The 14,483-nt window shown below is 48.7% G+C and overlaps 1 protein-coding gene across 4 annotated transcripts in view; it reads left to right on the top strand.

Annotated features, from left to right (window-relative positions):
• Positions 1 to 14,483, top strand: part of FGFR1 (fibroblast growth factor receptor 1) — a 57,625-nt gene that overhangs the window by 15,716 nt on the left and 27,426 nt on the right. The window lies entirely within an intron of this gene.

Raw genomic sequence — 14,483 nt, 5'->3', positions numbered from 1 at the left:
GGACATTCTAAGGGGAGATCTGGCTTCATGCTTTGTAAGCTGTAAGGAACCTTGTAGGTGTAAAGTATATTGCGTAGTCTTGGGCCTGCTGATTATTAAATAATAATGCTGCTATTTTTTAATTAATTAATTTATTTATTTGAGACGGAGTCTCACTCTGTCGCCAGGCTGGAGTGCAGTGGCACGATCTTGGCTCACTGCACCCTCCACCTCCTGGGTTCAAGTGATTCTCCTGCCTCAGCCTCCCAAGTAGCTGGGATTACAGGCGCATGCCACCACGCCCAGCTAGTTCTTTTTGTATATTTAGTAGAGACGGGGTTTCACCATGTTGGCCAGGATGGTCTTGATCTCCTGACCTAGTGATCCGCCCACATCGGCCTCCCAAAGTGCTGGGATTACAGGTGTGAGCCACCATGCCTGGCCAATGCTGCTGTTGTCTTAAAAAAAAATCACAGGGTGAGCACAGTGGCTCACACCTGTAATCTCAGCACTATAGGAGGCCGATGCAGGAGGATTGCATGAGCCCGGGAGTTCCAGACCAGCCTGGGCAACATAGCAAGACCCCATCTCTAAAAATTTTAAAAATTACCTGGGTAACGTGGTACACATCGGCAGTCCTAGTTATTCAGGAGGCTGAGATGGGAGAATTGCTTGAGAGTTGCTTGAGCCCAGGAGTTGAGGCTGCAGTGAGCTATAATCAAGCCACTGCACTCCAGCCTGGGTGTCAGAAGGAGACCCTGTCTTTTAAAAAAAAGAAAAAACACATTATAATCTATGTATTAAGGGCTGCGTCCAAAAGGTGAGAGCAAACCACCCAAAACCCTGTTCACAGAGTTTTCCCCATTTAAAAGGCCTTGCTGTGATTTTAAGAGTGTGTGTGTGTGTGTGTGTGTGTGTGTGTGTGTGTGTCTCGGGAGCCCCTCCCCACTGAGCGCAGTGCCAACGCCCCTCAGTCTGCAAGTGCTCCTGAGGGATTGGGGAGGGCCTGGAGTTTCTGGCTGTCCTTGGAAAGTTGATTTAATAAGGGTTCCAGGAAAACCAGCCTCCCTCCCCTCTCCCTCTCCTTCCCCTCCTTTGGTTTGGGATCTTACAGAGCCTCAGCTTGTTTCAGATCAGGCTTTGAGAGTGGTGAGGGAGTTGTTCGGAAAGACTGAAGCCAGTTTCAGATGATAAGCACCAACATTCTGAGCTTGCAGAGGGTGCATTTGTCTGTCTTTTGCATTAAGTCAAGTCTTGGTGGGGAAAGCCAGTGAGTGAGTGCAACACTGCTTGCAAGGCCACTGCTGGCAGTTGGGGTGGGGGTCCTGCCCCCTTTTCAGCAGTACTGTGGGTTAAACACCCCAGTGCTCAGAAAACCTGCAGCTCATAAGTGATTTAATGGGCTGAGTTTTACAGCTCCTCCCACCCACCCAGATTTGAGTCTGGTGGCTTGTTAGACGGGGGAGAGGTTGTGCTTAATGGAAAAACCGCACATTTCCATTCTGGCCTCAAGCCCCCTGGATGCCCTGTGTGCACCACAAAGAGGGGCTTTGTCTCTGTGTTTTGCAGAAACCTGCACCTATGGGAGAGAGGCTGTGCGTGGTGCCAGAGCCATTGCCTAACCTCAAATCATAGGGCCCTTACAGCTCCTCCATCCCTGGGCATCTTCAGCTGTCTTTGGCCCAAAGGGGTGTGCATTTCAGCCTGGCTGCAGGGAGAGTCTCAAATAGGTACTACAGGTTCGGTAGTGGGACAGACCTGTAGTCTAGCATCTACACTGGGCTGTGGTCCTGTGTCCCAAGGCTGCCTTGGGACATAGGCAGGACCCTCCCCTACTCCCACCCCATCTCCAGCATAATTTCTTATAATGAAAAGAACTTGTTTGCTTCTCATTCACCCTGGATGGTAAGAGCAGTTTCTTCATCCCCTGCCAGAAGGCGAGTGGAATTCCATGGAGCAAAAGGTGATGTCAGATGACCCACTTGAGAACAAGGGTGGAGGATTTAGGCCTCTAGAAATCTGCAAGGTGCTAAGCTCATAACAGGTTTCCCCAGAGGATCAGCTCTGTCCCACTTCCCCTGGAGAGGTGGCTCCAGTGCCTGGAAGGGGTGTTTGCAAGTGTTCAGAGCTGGGGAGGGAGGACCTAGCCGTTGGCCTGTGAGAGAATGTGAGGACGCTCACGTGGCCCTCTTGACCAAGCTGGAGTGAGCGCAGCAAAGCCACTCCGAGGCTGTGTTCTTGGCTCCGGCTTCTGCATTGCTACACCATTAGCTTCACTGATTTTCCACTCTGGCTCTGCCAGGCCCGCTCCCTGAAGTCAGGGAGGAGGAATTTCTCAGGGAAGAACAAATGGCTGTCCAGAGATCTTGCTGCCAGTGGGGGAAGGGAGGGATCCCAAACAAAGACTCTGTCAGGGTTTCCATCACCTGGTTCCTGTGACTACCTGGAGTCGGGTCAGCAGGAACTGGAGAGACAGCGTCAGGGATTCTTTGGGAGCCTGTGGCCCCAGCACGGAGGGGTGTTTGCTCCTGGCCAGGCAGAAGCAGTGAGTGATGGCTTGTGTCTGGGCGGTGATGGATGGCCCTGGGAGAAGTGAGTCCTGGGGAGTCATTATCCGGGAGGGCGAGGTCTGGGGTCAGAGAGCCCGACCAGCAGCTGGCCCTGTTTTCACAATGCCTCATTCCTCCGGGGCCACTGGGGGCTCCAACTCACCCTGTAGACACCACCTTTGCCTCTTTCTTCCTTCCCTGAGGCTTGGAAGTGAAACAGCTTTTTCCCTGTTGACCGGAGAAGTCCAGCTGCTCTCATTCTCCTGGGCTCCTGAATGGGACAGCCCAGGCCTTTCTCCTGGGCCTGGCTCTTTGACCAACTTGCAGGCAATCCCTTCTCCCCACCCACCATGCTGCCCAGCCCCACTGCACCCTAAATAATTAAGCTGAAAGCTAACTGACCTACCTGGATCTGAAGGGCCTGGGCTAAATCCCAAACTGTTTCCTCCTAGGAGAAGCCTGCTGGAGTCTGGGCCACTTCTGACCTTGGGGTTTGCTCTGACTTACAGCTGGTGGCAGCCAAGTAGCAGGGCCAATTGCCCGAACCCCTCCTCCCCGGTAATGGGCCTGTTGCCTCTTAGCATTGCCAGTGTGGCACCAAGAGACATTGAACTTCTACCCTCAGAGTTCCCTCCCTTCTCCTGTTTCTTGGCTCACAATAATTCTTGCCTTTCCACTTGCCAAACAGGTATCTACTGCCTTCATGTAAAGCATTTGTGCCCTGCAAAATAGGGGCTGTGGGGTGAGGGCTCCGTGTAGTTGGTTTCGGGCACTGAGAAAGATACACCCTGGCAGAGCTTGAAATTCTACACCCTCCCCTCGTTCACATGGTGTGGCGTGGCTGAGCCTCCCGGGATGGGTTGTGTAAAAGGAGGATGGTGGCGGGGGGTGGGGGGCGCTGTGCCATTTGTGTTCCCAGGCCCTGGACATGGAGACACATGGAGCCTGAAGTGGGTGAGAGGGACAAGGAGTTCCGCAAAGGGTGGACTTAGTGGTTACGAGGTTGGGCAGGGAAAGAGATCAGAAACAGCAACACTGAGGTTTCTAAGAGTTAACCAACAGTGAACGTTGAATTCAGAGCTTAGCCCTTCCTCACTTTTCTCTAGGATCAAAAACTAGCCTCTGGCTGATGGTCCATTCATTCACTGATTTTTTTTCACTCATGCATTTATTCATTCATCTAGTCAAGCAGGTCTCTTCCTTTTTCCATAAATGCAATGTATACTTTAAACATTGTTTTATCCTGGTCCCTTAGCTGGAAATATCTGTTCTTGTCCTTTTCTTCCTTTTCACTTTTTATAATTCCTGCTCAAATCTTAGTTTAAGGTTTAGCTTGGGTTTAGATTAAAGCTTAACTTAGGGCCACCTCCCTTTTGAAGCCTTCCCCATCTCCAAATTAATTACCCCTTTTTTTCTTTTTTCTGTCTTTTTTTTTTCTCCTGAGACATAGTCTCACTCTGTTGCCCAGGCTGGAGTACAGTGGAGTGATCATGGCTCACTGCAGCCTTGACCTCCTGGGATCAAGCGATCCTCTGGCCTCAGCCTCCTAAAGTGTTAAGATTACAGGCATGAGCCACCATGCCCTGTTGAGATGTAGTCTTGCTCAGTCATCCAGGCTGGAGTGCAGTGGCACGATCTTGGCTCACTGCAACCTCTGCCTCCCAGATGCTAGCGATTCTTCTGCCTCAGCCTCCAGAGAAGGTGGGATTACAGGCACCCACCACCATGCCCAGCTAATTTTTGTATTTTTTGTAGAGACAGGTTTTCGCCATGTTGGCCAGTCTGGTCTTGAACTCCTGACTTCAAGTGATCCACCTGCCTCAGCCTCCCAAAGTGCTCGGATTACAGGCGTGAGCCACCACGCCTGGCCTCTTTTTAACTTTCATTCTAACACTTAACTTTACTCTGCCTCACATTATGTGGAGTTTTTAATAGATGTCTGTTTACTCCACTAGAGCAAAGTGCTGTATAGTCAGCAAGTATATCTTTATCACTCTTTTAAAAACATTAGTGTTTAGGCCGGGCGCGGTGGCTCACTCCTGTAATCCCAGCACTGGCCAGCATGGCGAGACCCTGTGTCTACTAAAAATACAAAAATTAGCCAGGTGTGGTGGCACGCATCTATAATCCCATCTACTCAGGAGGCTGAAGCAGGAAAATCACTTGAACCCAGGAGGCAGAAGTTGCAGTGAGCCGAGATCGCACCACTTCACTCCAGCCTGGGCAAAAGAGCGAAACTCCGTCTCAAAAAAAAAAAAAAAAATTGGTGTTTTGTTAGATAATCTGGGTTCACCTTTCAAAATTCAGAAAATACAGACCTGTAAAGAGGAAAAGGAAAACTCCGATAATTCCATCATTCAAAAGCAATCACTGTTAACTGAATTTATTGTTTTAGACTTTTTTCTTGCATTTATGTAAACCTGACTTTTCAGAATTAGGATTTATACTGTATACGATGTTTTGTGACTGATATCAGCATTCAGAGCCATACAGATAATGTTTTTCATTATGCTTAAGGACTACATAATATTCCATTGTGTGGGTGTACAAAATTGATCCAGTTCTCTACATTTGGGCATTTAGGTTATTTTTAATAGTTTGCATTCAATAGAACATACTCTTAGAAATAAAATCTGTCCATGTATCCAAGGATAGTTCCATTTGTTTTAAGTTTTGATTTTATCACTATTGCACCACTATACCAAATATCCCCCAAAAGATTATACCAGTAAATGTCTTTTCAAATATAATAATAAATACCAGCCAGGGGCAATTGCTCACACCTGTAATCCCAGCACTTTGGGAGGCCGAGGCAGGCAGATCACTTAAGGTCGGGAGTTTGAGACCAGCCTTGGTAACATGGCGAAACCCTTCTCTACTAAAAATACAAAAATTAGCCGGTCATGGTGGCGGCCACCTGTAGTCCCAGCTACTCAGGAGGCTGAGGCAGGAGAATAGCTTGAACCCAGGAGGTGGAGGTTGCAGTGAGCTGAGATTGCACCACTGCACTCCATCCTGGGCGACAGAGCAAGGCTCTGTCTCAAAAGTGATAATAATAATAATAAATATCATCTCCACACGGCGTGCTTGACATTTTCCCATTTTTACAATGATTCCATAGACATAGGTTTTACGCCCATAATCAGATGAGGAAATTGAGGTTTGAGGGATTAAGTAACCTATCTTAAGTTTATATAGTGGGTGAGGGGTGAAACTAAGATTTAAACTCAGGTGGTTCTGCTATAGTATTTTTTTTCCATTGTATTACGCTATTCTTCTATAGCAAATTGGGTTTCCCCACAAAATCCAGGTGGACCAACTTCTGAATGTAAACATTGCTGGCTCAGCCCTCTTTGTCTCACAGGAGTCAGGCATCCCCTCCCTTTGTCAGGTGTGTGTGTGTGTGTCTGCTTGCAGTAGTGTCTCCTGTGGCATTCTGTAGAGAGGTTACATATCAGTCACAGGTCTGTGAGTTGCCTTAATGAACAAGGTTCCCTAGCCTAAAATAATCAATGGAACAAAATCCGCATGGACACTGCCATTTCCACTGTTGCCAGAGACCTACTTGGAGAAGGTTCCCAAGGTGTCAGATCCAATTCCTGGGTTATCTTTATAGGTCACAGTTAGTCTAGAATGTGTGGTATGGGTATTGCCTGGGCACATAAACTAGATTGCTTCTAATATGGATGTGGTCCGACAATCTCTGATGAATGGAAGTAAACATATCAAAAGCTTCAGAGGCTGGGGCATTAACATTTCTTTGAGGCTACTAGTGTATTTTTTAAATAATGAAGAAGGGCCAGGCGCAGTGGCTCACACCTGTAATCCCAGCACTTTGGGAGGCCGAGGTGGGCAAATAGAGTGATCTCAGAAGACCCACTTGGGCAACATGGCATAAACCCCATCTCTAAAAAAATACAAAAAATTAACCTGGGCGTGGTGGTGGGCACCTGTAATCCCAGCTACTCGGGAGGCTAAGGCAGGAGGATCACCTAGGCCTGGTGTGGTGGGTCACACCTGTAATCCTAGCACTTTTGGAGGCCGAGGCGGGCTGATTGCCTGAGCTCAGAAGTTTGAGACCAGCCTGGGCAACACGGTGAAACCCTGTTTCTACGAAAACACAAAAAACTAGCCAGGTGTGGTGGCGGGCACCTGTAATCCCAACTACTCGGGAGGCTGAGACAGGAGAATCGCTTGAACCAGGGAGTCAGAGGTTGCGATGAGCCTAGATTGTGCCACCACACTCCAGCCTGGCTACATAGCAAGACTTCCTCTTAAAAAAAAAAAAAAAAAAAAGGGTGGGAGAGGGCTGAGTCAGTTTGCCTTGGAGGCATGGGGGAGGAGAAGGATGTGAACAGGGAAGTGATCTAAGAGCTTCCCTAGGAAGGAAGGACACCCTTTTCCTGGAATGCTCTCCTGCTCTGCCACAGCTTTCAGTCAATTACCACTGCCTTTAGAATGCTGCTGATCAGCACTCCAGCCCTTCAGAGGTGTCCTTCTGTTCCTCTGGTGTCAAACTCCAGAGTTTACTTTTGGAATTAAGATTTATTTTCCTTAGGTTTTAGGAAGTAGCTTTTGAACCTTAGAAGAGTCAGGTTCCTTTACTAACTACTGAGTGAAGTTAAGGCATTCAAAACTTGGGTAGTCATGATTTGAAGTGTCAGTTGCGGCCGGGCACAGTGGCTCACCTGTAATCCCAGCATTTTGGGAGGTTGAGGTGGGTGGATCACCTGAGGTCAGGAGTTCAAGCCCAGCCTGGCCAACATAGTGAGTGTCTCTACTAAAAATATTAAAAAAAAAAAAAAAATAGCCGGGTGCGGTGGCAGGTGCCTGTAATCCCAGCTACTCTGGAGGCTGAGACAGGAGAATCACTTGAATCCAGGAGGCGGAGGTTGCAGTGAGCCAAGATTGCACCACTGCATTCCAGCCTGGGCAACAGAGCGAGACTCCGTTCCCCAAAAAATGAAATGTCAATTTCATTGAGACTGTATGAATGCCTGATATGCACTTGAAAGTGATGTTTATTTTATAATTTTAGCCCTTCTTCACTCCCCCAAACTCCCAATGCATTTAAAAAATTTATTGGCCTAGCCGTTCTCATGGGGTAATATATCATGACCATCAAAAGATGACACTAAAGTGAATCCTCCATGTATAGCTGGGCTTTCTGCCAGCCTTAGATTATGGAGAAGCACCCCAGGCCAGGGAGAAGAGGTGAAGAGGAGAAGCATTTATTAAAGGTGCTGGTGGCCGGAGCCCTGAGACCAACACAGAATCGTTTTTTCTGAAGGACAGTTCAGTTGAGGGCTCTTCACTTGCCTCACATCAGAGGGAGCTTTGTGCTCACGATGGGCACGGAAAGGGATGTCAGTAAGCGATGCCCCTCTGTCATCTCACAAGACCCAGCTGAAACAGGACATTGGTTAGGGCTGAGACAGGGTCAGTCAGCCTTTTCATTTTACGGTGGAGGAAGCTGAGGCTTGAGAGGGGAGGTGACTTGCCTGAGGCCACACAGTAAGTGATCAGCTGTCATCTGAGTGATTTCTTCAGGTACTCTCTCTGGCTGGATCCAGCCAGTGACAACTACCTGTGGCTCAAGCTGAGTTTGGGACTAAATGGTTTTACAAGGACCTCAAAGTGTACTCTCCCTCTTCTAGTAGGACATGGGGAATACTGACTTTGCTGAGCGTAAGGGCTCTTTTCCCAGGATTGTTCTAGATCTGCAGTGATATTTAGCCAGGCGTGGTGGCACGTGCCTATACTCCCAGCTGCTTGGGGGGCTGAGGTGGGGGGATCACTTGAGAAGGGGAGGTAGAGGCTGCAGTGAGCTGAAATCATGCCACTGTTCTTTAGCCTGGGCTACAGAGTGAGACCCTGTCTCAAAGGAAAAAAAAAACCCGAACCATGTTTTTAATTTCTTAAAACTGAGAGTACTAAATGCTCAACATTCATGTCGTGTGCATAAAAGTGAGACTGAAGGATGAATGTCTGGTGTATGGATGGATGGGATGTGAATGAAGCAGTCTCTGGGTCCAAGTTCTCCTGGAAATTCGTGGAATAGACCAGTGGTCCCAGATTTTTAGATTTCATAGGCCAGTAAAATTTCCTCCAAAATTTTTGGAACCAACAAAGCATCATCAACTTTTTTGCCAAGTAAGAATGTTTTTAATAAACTAATGCTGCCTACTACCGTTACCACCTGATTCTTTTTTTTTTTTTTTTTTTTTGAGACAGAGTTTTGTTCTTGTTGCCCAGGCTGGAGTGCAATGGCGTGATCTCAGCTCACTGCAACCTCCACCTCCTGAGTTGAAGCAATTCTCCTGCCTCAGCCTCCCGAGTAGGTGGGATTACAGGCATTCACCACCACACCTGGCTCACTTTGTATTTTTAGTAGACACGGGGTTTCTCCATGTTAGTCAGGCTGGTCTCGAACTCCTAACCTCATGTGATCCGCCTGCCTCAGCCTCCCAAAGTGCTGGGATTACAGGCGTTAGCCACCAAGCCCAGCGCCATCTAATTCTTTTATTGTGGTAAAATATATGTAACATAAAATTAACCATTTTAACTATTTTTATTTTTGTTAATTGATTATGTAATGTTTTTGAGACAGGGTCTCACTTTGTCACCCAGGCTGGAGTGCAGTGTTGCTATCTCAACTCACTGCAGCCTCGACCCCCTGGGCTCAAGAGATCCTCCCACCTCAGCCTCCCAAGTAGCTGGGACTACAGGTGCACGCTACCATGCCTGGCTAATTTTGTTCATTTTTTTTTTTTTTTTTTTTTTGTAGAGATGAGGTCTCACTTTGTTGCCCAGGCTGATCTCTAACTCCTGGACTCAAGCAATCCTCCCACCTCAGCCTCCTGAAGTATTGGAGTTAGAGGTGTGAGCCACTGTGCCCGGCCAATTTTTAAATTTGTAATTGACGCGTAATGGCTATGTATAATCGTCGGGTACAGTATGATGTTTTGATCCACGCACATATTATGTAATGACCAAATCATGGTAATTGCTGTATTGTATCCATCACTTTAAATATTTATCATTTCTTTGTGGTGCATTTTCACCATTTTTAAGTGTACAGGTCTGTAGCATTAGGTTTATTCACGTTGTGTAGCCATCACCACCATCCATTTCACCTTCCCTGACACCCTACCTGTTCAACGCTAACTTCCCCTTCACCCCTCTTCCAGCCCCTTGGTAACCACTATTCTACACCTTTTCATTTTCAAAGGATGTTTTATTGTCTTTTGTCTCATCATGTAAAACCATAAGCGAATTTCTTTACGGTGGAGAAAAAGTAACTTTATGAAGCCCATTCCTTTCTCCACTCTGGAGAGGCTGTGACCTAGCCCCACCATTGCAGGAATGAGACGGGATTGCGGGGATATGGCAGGCACTTGGGGTGCTGAGAGCCCAGGTGAACTGTGAGCTCAAGCACCCATGGCGGGCTTGGGGGACCAGAAGACACATCCTGAAACAGCTGAAGCCTCTACTAATTCATCAGCAAGTTTAGGGAGCGGCAACTTTTCCCTGCCCAGCTGCTGGCGTTTCCTTCCCCATACAATTTCTGCTGAGTTTGGGGGAGGGGAGGTTGTTCGAGAGGCCCCGGCTGGGAGAGGTGGGGGGGGGGCGATACATTCTTTTCCTTAAGGAACCTGACCAAACTTTAAGGTCAGAGCTCAGTGGAGAGTGGGAGCTGCAGGGTTACCTCTTTGCCGTTGATTCATCTCTCCACCCTCCCCCACTCTTAATGATCTTTCCATTACAGAACCCAGACCAGGAAGTGCATGACAGGTCGCAGCTGCAGACACATGGCTGGGAGGCCTGGGCTCCGGGCCAGTGGTGGGAGAGTCTGAGCTCCCCTCCAGCAGTGGGACCCCTACACACACACACACACACACACACACACACACACACACACACACTACTTTAACAACTTGGTGGAAGATGTTCTTACTTATGCACTGTCACAGGTGATGACGAGTTGGACTTTGCTTTGAGTTTAGGATGTGATTTATATTATAATAAAGGCAGGAGAAGACCCCCCCGCCCAACTTGAGTATTTAGATCCCCCCAACTTACAGTCCACCTAAGTGGTCCTTACCAGATCCTGGGAGCTTTCTATTATCGTGCAGATGCCCCAACTTCTTTTCCCAAAATAGGACCCACCCAATATGGCCTTAGAAGCTTTCCAAGGTATCGGGGCAGTTGCTAGTCACAGTCTTAATGTCTCCGAAATAGTATGTTTTCCTCTGTATGTTTCTATTAAAATGTCAGGCCCAAAACATGTTTCTGGGTGGAGGTCTAGGTGCAACAGCACAGCCTTTACAAACACAGATAGACTTGGGTTCAAGTCATAATGGATGAGTTGAGCCTCTCATTTTTCAGTCTTCATTGGGGATGGCTCTTTCTGTTTGCAAGTTGTTCAGGAAATGTTAATTGACCCTAAACTGTGTCCTAGGGGGCAGTTGTCACACAGGAGTTTCTGTCTCCACCGCCAGCTGTGTCCTTGGCTTCCTTCCCTGAATCTGCCAAGGCTGGATTCTGGTGCCAAATGTGAAATGGTGACACAAACTTCTAGGAACTGTGAGCTTGGATGGCCCTCCCCCACAGCCGCAGGGCATCTACCTTTGCTCTTCTTGGATGAGTGAATGAATTTCCCTCTTTCCAGAGCAATGCTTTCTTCCTGTTTAGATAGGAGGGAGAGAAGCAAAGTGTATTGGGAATAGGTTGAGCGAAAGAGTGTAGTAAGAGTTTTCTGTACAGCTCTGTCCTTAATGTATCAGTAAACAATAGGGTGAGAACTTTTGTTGGGGAGAGAGGAAGGAGGGAAATTTAAGACAACTCTTGGGAGCATTCCTTTGTTAATCACTTAATTACAGTCCTTCTCTCAGTGAGGTAGTGAACTCCCCATTGTGAGAGGTAGGGAGGAGGTGGGGGACACTGGTGCTGATTGGAGAAAGGTGGCAAAATCCCTAGGGGGAAAAAGTACAGATTTGAAGGAGGCATCAGATGAACCCGTGCATAGAAGCTTGAGCCCCAAACTCAGTTCTCAGGCTGCGTTATCCTTTACGACACCCAGAGTCCCTCTGTCTTTTAAGATCCACACATAACTCTCCAGGCCAATAGCTCTTTCCACCTGGGATTCCCAAGTGGGATTCTACACGTGTCTTGCTGCCCAGCTCGGGAGGATCTGTTTTTGGGGGGTCTTGGGGCGGGTGCAGGGTCCTGGCTGTGGCTTTGGCTAGTGCAGGCGGCTCGGCACTAAATTACAGTGACGAGGTGGGACACACAAAAGGCCGAAATCTTTTTTTAATAAAAACAAAACAAAACTCTGGGCCCCAAGCCCCTGGGCTGCTGAATGGCCATGGCTTCCTGTCAGGATTAGCCGGGCTGCCTGGGCCTGTGTGCTCGGCCTTTCTCCTCAGGAAATACCTTTAGTAAGCCCCGGTGAGGTCCCCATGGCAACGCGCGGGGGGACCTGCTGGCAGAGGCCATTCAGCCCGCCATTGTCCCCTGGCCCCTTTGTTGTGAGCTTTATTGCCGGCCCTCTGGCAAACACAGCAGTTTGCACCGTTTTGTCAGGCTGAATGTGGAGTTTTTACATTTTAATGGGCTCTTCTGGCAGGGGCCCATTTGCATGCAAAATGTCCTTTCTTACTCTTTTCACTTTCTTCAATTTAAAAAAAAAAAAAAGCCCTTCTCCAAATCCCCTGGGTCGGGGGGCTGGTGGACGCCACTGGCCCTGGGTGTCAGGCCCTGCTAATTGATTTGGTGCTCCTGGCTCTCCTTCCACACATACCTGTGCACCCCATTTTTGCAGCTCTCCTTCTATTTGGGACTCCGAGAGTTGAGAGAAACACATTTTTGGGGCTCTCTCCACCCAAACCCTTGTAGGGTGGCAGCTGTGACCTGGGATTTCGGTGAGATGCTTCTGCACTCTGGCCGGGTCCTGCCAGCCGAAGGTAAGTTTTCAGTTCCATTTCAAAGCCAAAATAATGTAATAAAAAAACCTCTGCAGAGGGCCCCCGGAGCCCTGCTGTGCTGTTCTGTGCTCCTTTTAAGTTGCTTTCAAAGCCACCCCGAGTTCCTCCCCCACCCACAATTGCCCCCTCATTTATCTCTGGGGAGTTTATACCAAGACTGTAAACATTCCTGGACCACCAGTTTCCCCCATGTTGCTGAGGAGTTTAGCCTTTCTCTCCTAATTTTCTTAACCGAGAAATCAAAAAGATGGAATAGAGATGATAGAAATTGCTACCCTGAGACATCATGCTAATGGAGGATGCCTGGATTTTGTTGGGGGCCAGTTATCCAAGCCCTAAGCCCTTTGGAGTGTAGAACATAGAGATAATACAAATACCTACCGTCAGCCCAGCACCCCAGCAACATGAGTAAGTGCAAGACACAGGCATGAACATTTTCAGCTCTAGGGGAAGGCACATTCATGTTGGGGAGAGGTGGAGAATGCAGTTTGGCCAGTCTCAGAAGAGTGAGTTTTAAGGCCTAGGAAAGTGATGGAGATGATTGCTTATTGGAGAGAGAGAAGGAGAAAGGCATTTAGGGGAAGAAAAGGAAAAGGAGCAGTGAGGATACTGGCTCCACTGGGGAGGTGGAACTGGGGTAGTGGCCGAACCAGGGGTGGGAGAGGAGGTGGTAGAGAGGCTCCAGACCAGCTGGGGCTGTCATGGAGTGTTGGGGGTCTGGAGCAGTCAGGACTTGAAAGCTGGGACCCTTGTGAGCCCTCTGCAGTCCTGAGGATGTGGCCCAAGGGCGAGGGCGGACCAGCTCTTTTGCCTTGTGTTCTTAATCTTCTCAGTGGGTCATCAGGGGTCATCAGCTGTAAGCTGTAATCAACGGTGAGGGGCTCTGAGGGGCTCGAGAAGAGAAGGTGTCAGGTGACTGCTGGGGATTGAGCTGAGGACAGGGGAGGCAGGGTGCTGTCTCCTGTGGCCCAGGCAGAGTGGCACAGACCTGGAGTGGGCCACCCCTCATCACCCCACGTGCTGTGACAGTGCTGGCTGGACTGAGCCCTCGAAGAGAAGCTGGACACAGTGGAGGGGCCAGGACCCAGCAGATGCAGTCTCTAGAGCTTGTCCCTGTTTTGTGACTTTGGGAGCCATTTTTCCATGTTCAAATGGGAAGGAACACAAGTCACCTGGACATGAAGAAGCAGGCCCTATGAAATATTAAGTGCAATGCCAAAACGGGGCATTGTTACTGGTCTTGAGTCTGCTGCAATCACAATGAACACCTCCCCCATTTTCTCACCTGCCACATTTGGACAGCCGAGCCTGCTGGACTCGCAGGGGCAGGAGAGTGCATTTTATAATTAAAAGCACTCAACTGTAAGGTAATGATTGATATGAGCTATGGGCTTGAGGAAATGAGGGAAGGAGGGGAGGATAAGGCCAAAGCAACCAACTTCAGAATCTCACGGGAGGAGGTAGGATGCAGGGGGTGCCATTAGACAGAATCAAAGGGCTGAACCAGAAGGGCTTCCTCACCTGGGGAAGTCAAGACACTGTGAAGATTGAGGCTACCTTGCAAAGCAGTAAAGCTGGACTCTTTATGTATGTGGATTCTGGAGAACCAGGCTACCTGTGTTTGAATCCCAGCTCTGCCACTTAGCAACCTAGCTGGGCCATCTTGGACTAATCCCAAATCTTTCTGTGCCCCAGTTTCCCCCTCTGAAGATAATTCCTTTTTTGTGTGTGTGTGTGTGTGACGGAGTCTCGCTCTGTCGCCCAGGCTGGAGTGCAGTGGCGCGATCTCGGCTCACTGCAAGCTCCGCCTCCTGGGTTCACGCCATTCTCCTGCCTCAGCCTCTCCAAGTAGCTGGGACTACAGGCGCCCGCCACCATGCCCGGCTAATTTTTTTTGTATTTTTAGTAGAGACGGGGTTTCACCGTGGTCTCGGATCTCCTGACCTCGTGATCCACCTGCCTCGGCCTC

Source organism: Symphalangus syndactylus, chromosome 10, assembly GCF_028878055.3.
Source record: "Symphalangus syndactylus isolate Jambi chromosome 10, NHGRI_mSymSyn1-v2.1_pri, whole genome shotgun sequence".
NCBI classification, from domain to species: domain Eukaryota; kingdom Metazoa; phylum Chordata; class Mammalia; order Primates; family Hylobatidae; genus Symphalangus; species Symphalangus syndactylus.
Note: the sequence above shows the minus strand (reverse complement) of the source record. Positions and strands in the feature narration are given on the sequence as shown.